Here is a 9073-nt window from a genome sequence, read left to right as displayed (position 1 = left end):
TTTACTTCTTTTGTTTAAGATCTATTTGGCTTGCTGCTCATGAGACAGAAACAGGCCGTAAAACTGTTATAGACTGGTATTCATTTTGCTGGGAAGTTTGTTGGGATTTTGTTATGAGAAGAGGCAAAGCTGGTGGTTCGGGGGTCTTTATAGAATTTCGCGAATCGCAATTTGCTGAAAAAAGGGGTGAAAGGGGGCATGAAGTCGGTGAATCATGAATGTGGTGGGCAGTTGTTTCAGGGAATCACTGATCTACATACATGATTTTACGGTAATTATAGATAGGACAGCTTGTACTATGTACCAGTTAGTAAAAAGTTATATAACAGATGGGTCAGCCGTAATGTCAGAAGGGTGGGCTAGTTATAAGGGATTAGACGAAATTGGGTACAAGCATTTGCCAGTAAATCATTCCGTTGAATTTAGGGACGAATAAACAGGGCCCTGTACAAACACAACTGAAGGGTACTAGGGGAGTGGGGAGGGCAATAAAAAATATTATTGGGAGCAATAAAAAGTATTATTGGGCGAGGCAAAAAGGAGAATTTTCGTTCTGCAGTCATTCAGAAGAGTCTGGTTGGAAGAAGAATGTTCCACAAAATCGGTGTTTGTTTCATTTTTTTATGGAAGGTGTAGGTAGGGTGTATCTGTTAAAGAGAGTTAAGTTTATGTTTTGAAATGAGGTGCATTTCTCATTTTTTTATTTTAATTTATGCTACGACTTTTGTTTCGTTAATTTTGTTTCATGTTTGGTTTTGAAGCATTGGAATTCTTTTTTTCTTTCATTGTTCGTAGATAACCTTGATTTGTTGGACGTTAGCCAGTTGGGGATACTAATCTGCTATTGGTAAGTACTAGTGCGAGCACTATTACCGTAATTTTCGTTTCTATACTAGTTTTGTCTAACAGTGACTTTCTGTGTGGAGGTTCTTAGATTGTGTGCTGATGTTGGCAATTGTTTGACGTTAGTGTTAGCTAGTTTGTAGATAGCAGTTAAGTACATGTCGAGGAGGAGGTGGAGTGAAAAGAGAGATGCACTTTTTGGAGTTATGGAAGAAGTTACGACTTTCCGAGAGAGTGGTTACCTCGAGAGTCAGTAGAAAAGCTTCATGTCACGATTATGGGCTGATTTAGCCGGAGGTCTAAGTTAGGATGGAATGTGACGATATGGAAGTGCGTTGGCAAAGTCAACCAATCTTACAGTGGAAAAGGCGCCTGTGATGACAGACTGATCTGTAGTGTAGGCCGAGGTCTAGGTTAGTTTGGAATGCAACAGTTTGGTTGTGAGTTGACGAAGCCAACGAATGTGACAGCAGAAATGATTTCTGTGGAGACGGATTGATCTGTAGTTTAGCCAGAGGTCTAAGTTAGGTTGGAATGCAACAATTTTTGGTTGTGAGTTGAGGAAGCCAAAGAATCTGACAGAGGGAAATATTTCTGTGGTAATACACTGATAAGTAGTGTAGCCCGAGGTTTAGGTCAGGTTGAACTGCAACCGTCTGGTTGTGAATTGGCGAAGCTAACGAATGTGTTAAGTGCTAAAGCTTTCTGTGGTGACAGACTGATCTGTAGTGTAAACTGTGGTCTAGATTAGGTTGGAATGCAACAGTTTTATTGTGATCTGCCAACGAATCTGACATCGGAAAAGCTTCCTGTGGTGATAAACCGATATGAGATGTAGGTTAGGTTATAATTCAACAGTTCTCTCGTTAAAAACAAGAAATCTACACGTGTTAAAGAGTCTCACCTGTAGTGTAGGAAAAGATCCATGTTAGGTATAACGTGTCGAAGGAAACGAATGCTACCACGTATATACGGTGCTTGACTGATCTGTATCGTATGTCGCTATATATGATGCTCTTCGCAGTATCCTACTTGTATTTACGACTTTGCCAAATATTTGGAGTAGGTGGTTCAATTACGAGTTATCAGTAAAATACTGCAGCTGATATTATCTTCGAATCAGTATTGCCATTAGCTGACAACATATAACGATGTAACGTTATCAACTTGTTCGTTGTGATGCCTGTTTGGATCAGTTCGAATTTGAGTGGATTTACAAAGAATTATTTATTAAAAATATTTCGCCGATTCCGAGTATGATATGAGCTACGGTTATTAGCAAGGGAAATATTATTTCAGAGAATCATTGGAGCCATTATCAATAGTATTAGACTTGGAAAAGTAGCTGAGCATCAAGTATAATCCTAGTTTACTTTTTTGTATGATTTTTGACTCTTTCGTATAGAGCAGGTTTTTTCCTAGCTGCATGGGCTGTATTTTAAGAAATTAATGTGTATTTCTTACTCTGGTAGTTTCTGGCGTTTTCAACAGATACCGCTAGTTATATTTCCATTTTTACCAGAATAATATCTTTCCACTTTATATTTTACGTTCTCACATCCATTACAGCGATGGTGTGTTTTTACGAAAGGGCCAATCAATACCTTTTCGTTCTAAAAACCATTTCTTTCATTGTTGTGGTTGTTGTGGTCTTCAGTCCAGAGATTGGTTTGATGCAGCTCTCCATGCTACTCTATCCTGTGCAAGCTTCTTCAACTCCAAGTAACTACTGCACCCTACATCCTTCTGAATCTGCTTAGTGTATTCATCTCTTGGTCTTCCTCTACGATTTTTACCCTCCACGCTGCCCTCTAACTTGGTGATCTCTTGGTGCCTCCGAACGTGTTCTACCAACCGATCCCTTCATCTAGTCAAGTTGTACCACAAATTCCTCTTCTCCCCAATACTGTTCAGTACCTCCTCATTAGTTACGTGATCTACCCATCTAATCTTCGGCATTATTCTGTAATACCACGTTTCGAAAGCTTCTATTCTCTTCTTGTCTAAACTATTTATCGTCCACGTTTCACTTCCATACATGATTACACTTTCAGAAACGACTTCCTGACACTTAAATCTATACTCGATGTTAGCAAATTTCTCTTCTTCAGAAACGCTCTTTTTGCCATTGACAGTCTACATTTTATATCCTCTCTACTTCGACCATCATCAGTTATTTTGCTCCCCAAATAGCAAAACTCATTTACTACTTTAAGTGTCTCATTTCCTAATCTAATACCCTCAGCGTCACCTGATTTAATTAGACTACATTATCCTCGTTTTGCTTTCGTTGATGTTCATCTTATATCCTTTCAAGACACTGTCCATTCCGTTCAGCTGCTCTTACAGGTGCTTTGCTGTCTCTGACAGCCGGCCGAGATGGCCGAGCGGCTCTTGCGGTCGCAAGTTCGAATCCGGCCTCGGGCATGGATGTGTGTAATGTCCTTAAGTTAGTTAGGTTTAAGTAGTTCTAAATTCTAGGGGACTGATGACCTCAGAAGTTAAGTCCCATAGTGCTCAGAGCCATATGAACCATTTGTCTCTGACAGAATTACAATGTCATCGTCAAACCTCAAAATCTTTTATTTCTTCTCCATGGATTTTAACTCCTACTCCAATTTTTTCCTTTGTTTCCTTTACTACTTGCTCAATATAGAGATTGAATAACATCGAGAATAGGCTATAACCCTGTCTCACTCCTTTCCTAATCACTGCTTCCCTTTCATGCCCCTCGACTCTTATAACTGTCGTCTGGTTTCTGTAATAATTGTAAATAGCCTTTCGCTCTCTGTATTTGATCCTTGCCACCTTCAGAATTTGGAAGAGAATATTACACTCAACACTGTCAAAAGCTTTCTCTAAGTCTACAAATGCTAGAAACGTAGGTTTACGTTTCCTTAATCTATCTTGTAAGAGAAGTCGTAGGGTCACTATTGCCTCAAGTGTTCCAACATTTCTGCGGAATCCAAACTGATCTTACCCAAGGTCGGTTTCTACCAGTTTTTCCATTCTTCCGTCAAGAATTCGTGTCGGTATTTGCAGCCGTGACTTATTAAACTGATAGTTCGGTAATTTTCACACCTGTCAACACCTGCATTCTTTGGGATTGGAAGTATTATACTCATCTTGAAGTGTGAGGGTATTTCGCCTGTCTCATACATCTTGCTCACCAGATGGTAGAGTTTTGTCAGGGCTGGCTCTCCCAAGGGTATCAGTAGTTCCAATGGAATATTGTCTACTTCCGGGGCCTTGTTTCGACTTAGGTCTTTCATTGTTATGTCAAATTCTTCACGCAGTATCATATCTCCCATTTCATCCTCACCTACGCCCTCCATAATATTGTCCTCGAGAACATCGACCTTGTACAGACCCTCTATATACTCCTTCCACCTTTCTGCTTTCCCTTCTTTGCTTAGAACTGGTTTTCCATCTGAGCGCTTGATATTCATACAAATTTCTCATGTATCTATCTTACCCCTACATCGTTACATTTGTCCTCTAGCCATCCCTGCTTAGCCATTTTGCACTTCCTGTCGATCTCTTTTTGAGACGTTTGTATTCCTTTTTGCCTACTTCATTTATTGCATTTTTATATTTTCTCCTTTCGTCAGTTAAATTCAGTATCTCTTTGTTACCCAAGGATTTCTACTAGCCCTCGTCTTTTTACCTACTTGAGAGTCCGAGGCCTTCATCTCTCAAAGCTACCCATTCTTCTTCTACTGTATTTTTGTCCCCTGTTCTTGTCAGTCGTTCCCTAATGTTCTCTCTGAAATTCTCTACAACCTCTGGTTCTTACAGTTTTTTTCAGGTCCCATCTCCTTAAATTCCCAGCTTTTTGCAATTTTTTTCATCACAATATTCATAATGCCAAGTGTTTGTCTGCCGTCGTTGTTAATTTTCTTTTACTCGCTGTTTCTGTCTAATACGTTGAAGAAATCCACATAGGTATGACGTCACATTGGGTACAATATTTACGACATTTTTCGATGTTTTTCTACGTCACTCACCAAAGCCAACGACTCGTATCGAGGACTTTTCTTTATCCAACCATGAGATGCAGTAAGAACATGTAACAACGCTAGCACCCTGAAGATGACCCTCAAACAAACAGTAGAGTTCCACCAAGCCGTGGCACCCAAAACACAGGTGTCAAATAGACTGTACCTTTCTGCGGACGCATAACATAAATTGTCACAGGCATGTGTATTTAATAAATATGGTGGCCTTCGACAATGCCGTTATATTCAGGACAGTCTGATTTTGAAAACCAGTCATGTATACTATTTATCAAGCTTTGTCTGAGACCGTTTGTGTTGGAGGACCATGAATTTTATAAACCTCGTAATTACAGAAAATCAGAACAATGCAAACTTCTTCTACGACTTTTCCATGCCAAATAATCTCCGTATCCTCCTAGACACATTGTTCCACAAGTCATATATGTTACCATGGGTCTTGAACACTTGGTTTTCCACGAACATATCATAAGAATAATGCATTTTTATAAGAATTTGTAACGATTATAGTTGAATTTCAAACATACTTAATCCCAGTACAGCGCGCTGACATTATCTTGATAAACGTAGACTTGGTCCGTAGTAGGCTTAATGTGATTTTTATTTAATCGTGCGATTAGCTGATTTCGACTACTCCTGGAATCCGAGCTGATAATATTAACTGTTCTTCTTAGCAGTCAAATGATACTGCGCGCAATAGGTCTGACACTATACTCGTCATTGTTTACTCTTGAGTTTCATATCGGTGATTAGTAATTTGTAGCTCAGTATCGTTTGTACATGGCCTCTTAGGCCACTGTGTACCCTCTGATATGACACGAGTATTAATCGTTCAAGTTAAGAAGACTATCGGAGCAGTGGTTGGTTGGAATAGCTGTTTCGATAGAATTCGAAAGATTGTGTGTGACTTCGGACTGATATCCACTTTTCTGGTCGCTACCCGTCTTATATTTCGGTATTGTATGTGAAAAGTATCTTCACTGAGCATATCGGTTGACGTAAACTATTTCAGATTCAATTGCAAACAACATTTCTGTTTTCTTTGACTCAACGTGTTACGTCTGCTTTCGTTTACGTTCACATAGACGCAGTGTACGTAAGAACGTCTGCTGGCTAAGGTAGACTAAATGATTCGCAGATCTTTACGTCAGAATGATTTACAAAACTAACTTTGTTTACTTCAATATAGGGAAATACACTCCTGGAAATGGAAAAAAGAACATATTGACACCGGTGTGTCAGACCCACCATACTTGCTCCGGACACTGCGAGAGGGCTGTACAAGCAATGATCACACGCACGGCACAGCGGACACACCAGGAACCGCGGTGTTGGCCGTCGAATGGCGCTAGCTGCGCAGCATTTGTGCACCGCCGCTGTCAGTGTCAGCCAGTTTGCCGTGGCATACGGAGCTCCATCGCAGTCTTTAACACTGGTAGCATGCCGCGACAGCGTGGACGTGAACCGTATGTGCAGTTGACGGACTTTGAGCGAGGGCGTATAGTGGGCATGCGGGGGGCCGGGTGGACGTACCGCCGAATTGCTCAACACGTGGGGCGTGAGGTCTCCACAGTACATCGATGTTGTCGCCAGTGGTCGGCGGAAGGTGCACGTGCCCGTCGACCTGGGACCGGACCGCAGCGACGCACAGATGAACGCCAAGACCATAGGATCCTACGCAGTGCCGTAGGGGACCGCGCCGCCACTTCCCAGCAAATTAGGGACACTGTTGCTCCTGGGGTATCGGCGAGGACCATTCGCAACCGTCTCCATGAAGCTGGGCTACGGTCCCGCACACCGTTAGGCCGTCTTCCGCTCACGCCCCAACATCGTGCAGCCCGCCTCCAGTGGTGTCGCGACAGGCGTGAATGGAGGGACGAATGGAGACGTCTTCAGCGATGAGAGTCGCTTCTGCCTTGGTGCCAATGATGGTCGTATGCGTATGCGTGTTTGGCGCCGTGCAGGTGAGCGCCACTATCAGGACTGCATACGACCGAGGCACACAGGGCCAACACCCGGCATCATGGTGTGGGGAGCGATCTCCTACACTGGCCGTACACCACTGGTGATCGTCGAGGGGACACTGAATAGTGCACGGTACATCCAAACCGTCATCGAACCCATCGTTCTACCAGTCCTAGACCGGCAAGGGAACTTGCTGTTCCAACAGGACAATGCACGTCCGCATGTATCCCGTGCCACCCAACGTGCTCTAGAAGGTGTAAGTCAACTACCCTGGCCAGCAAGATCTTCGGATCTGTCCCCCATTGAGCATGTTTGGGACTGGATGAAGCGTCGTCTCACGCGGTCTGCACGTCCAGCACGAACGCTGGTCCAACTGAGGCGCCAGGTGGAAATGGCATGGCAAGCCGTTCCACAGGACTACATCCAGCATCTCTACGATCGTCTCCATGGGAGAATAGCAGCCTGCATTGCTGCGAAACGTGGATATACACTGTACTAGTGCCGACATTGTGCATGCTCTGTTGCCTGTGTCTATGTGCCTGTGGTTCTGTCAGTGTGATCATGTGATGTATCTGACCCCAGGAATGTGTCAATAAAGTTTCCCCTTCCTGGGACAATGAATTCACGGTGTTCTTATTTCAATTTCCAGGAGTGTACTTCACTTGACTGATCGATATTACTGATTTTGCATTTTTTGACCATTTTTATTTTCCGTTCTTTTTTTTTCGTTTCTTTGTTTCGGGTCGCTCGCGGCAACGCCCCAGTTTCGTTAGTCTGGTTACGACCTTATTAGCAACGTAGGATTTGTAGATGTTCTTCACTGTTTCTAAATGCGGGTTGCTTCTTGATCAGCCTCTACATCCCTTTAAGGACGTTATTGAAACTTTTCTTTTTTGCATTCCATTGTATACGCCACTCATGACTGATGCTCCGGCTCTGCATCGCTATCACGAGGGTTGGGCTTCAACTGCTTCGCGGAAGAGAATGATTCAGTGCTTCGCTGACTTGAAGTATATTTCCTCCCTGTACTCTAAAAAAACTACACTTCATCCGAACAGGCTTCGGAAGGCGCAACGGTACCGACCGACCGCCGTGTCATCCTCAGACCACAGGCGTCACTGGATGCGGATATGGAGGGGCATGTGGTAGGCACAACGCTCTCCCGGAGGGCTGCGTGCACGTCGCTTGCGAACAGCGCTCGGCAGACCGGATGGTCACCCATCCAAGTGCTAGTCCAACCCGACAGCGCTTAACTTCGGTGATCTGACGGGAACCGGTGTGACCACTGTGGCAAGGCCGTTGGCTTCCTGTACTCTAGAAGGAGAAAATAATATCAATTTTTATATATATGTGCGGACTGAAATAACGAATGAAAATTTGTACCAAGGCTTGGATTCGAACCTGTACAAAGCGCGGTACAAAATTTTATTTTTCGTTTCAGTCTACACCCATACATCATAGATGATGTCCTTCTCTGGATCCATACAGTTTCATGTGACAATAATTTTGATGATAGGTACGCCTATTTTCCTCGATTTTAGATCTATTAATTTCATGTTACGAGCTCTTTATTCTATAAATGGGGCATGGACGATATCAGTTTTTGGAAATTTGTGGTGAGTTCTTATGGGACGAAACTGCTGAGGTCATCGGCCCCTAGGCTTACACGCTACTTAATTTAACTTAAACTAACTTACGGTAAGGACTACACACACACACACACACACCCATGCCCGAGGGAGGACTCGAGCCTGCGACGGGAGAAGCCGCGCGAATCGTGACAGGGCGCCTAAGACCACGCGGCTACCCCGCGCTGCGACGATATTAGTTGTTACACGTCAGATTCATTAGCACATCTATCAGCCTAGCGAAAACCCTTTCTCATTTACGACTTACAGCCGGTTCATGACAACTGTTGCATCACTGTGTCGTTGAACTTCTTAGTGTTCGAGTACTGTGCATATTTTTCTAGCCACAACTCTCACTGCTGTGCAGCTACCACACATAAACCAGTAGAATTCGTCGTACTTCAGTTGATCCCTCTGTTTCCTGGAACTCGAGGAACGGAGGAACCAGGAAGGAAGTGGAACTTCAGCGTCCATGGAGTATAAACGTGTGGTGTGGGATAGTGAACCATCAGATCATAGGCCCGTATTTCGTAGACGAAACATTGAACGCGCAGAGGTATCGCTGCCTCCTAACAGACCATCTTCCACGGATGCTAGAAGCCGTTCCTCTGCGGTCTGGGA

The 9073-nt window shown here is 43.5% G+C and overlaps 1 pseudogene; it reads right to left on the bottom strand.

The window, feature by feature from the left end:
* Nucleotides 1-8010: 8010 nt before the first annotated feature.
* Nucleotides 8011-8128, bottom strand: LOC126089726 (5S ribosomal RNA; annotated as a pseudogene).
* Nucleotides 8129-9073: the final 945 nt, after the last annotated feature.

This window comes from Schistocerca cancellata, chromosome 6 (assembly GCF_023864275.1).
Source record: "Schistocerca cancellata isolate TAMUIC-IGC-003103 chromosome 6, iqSchCanc2.1, whole genome shotgun sequence".
In the NCBI taxonomy this organism is placed as follows: Eukaryota; Metazoa; Arthropoda; class Insecta; order Orthoptera; family Acrididae; genus Schistocerca; species Schistocerca cancellata.
The sequence above is the reverse complement of the archived record's forward strand: the minus strand, read 5'-3'. Positions and strand labels throughout refer to the sequence as shown.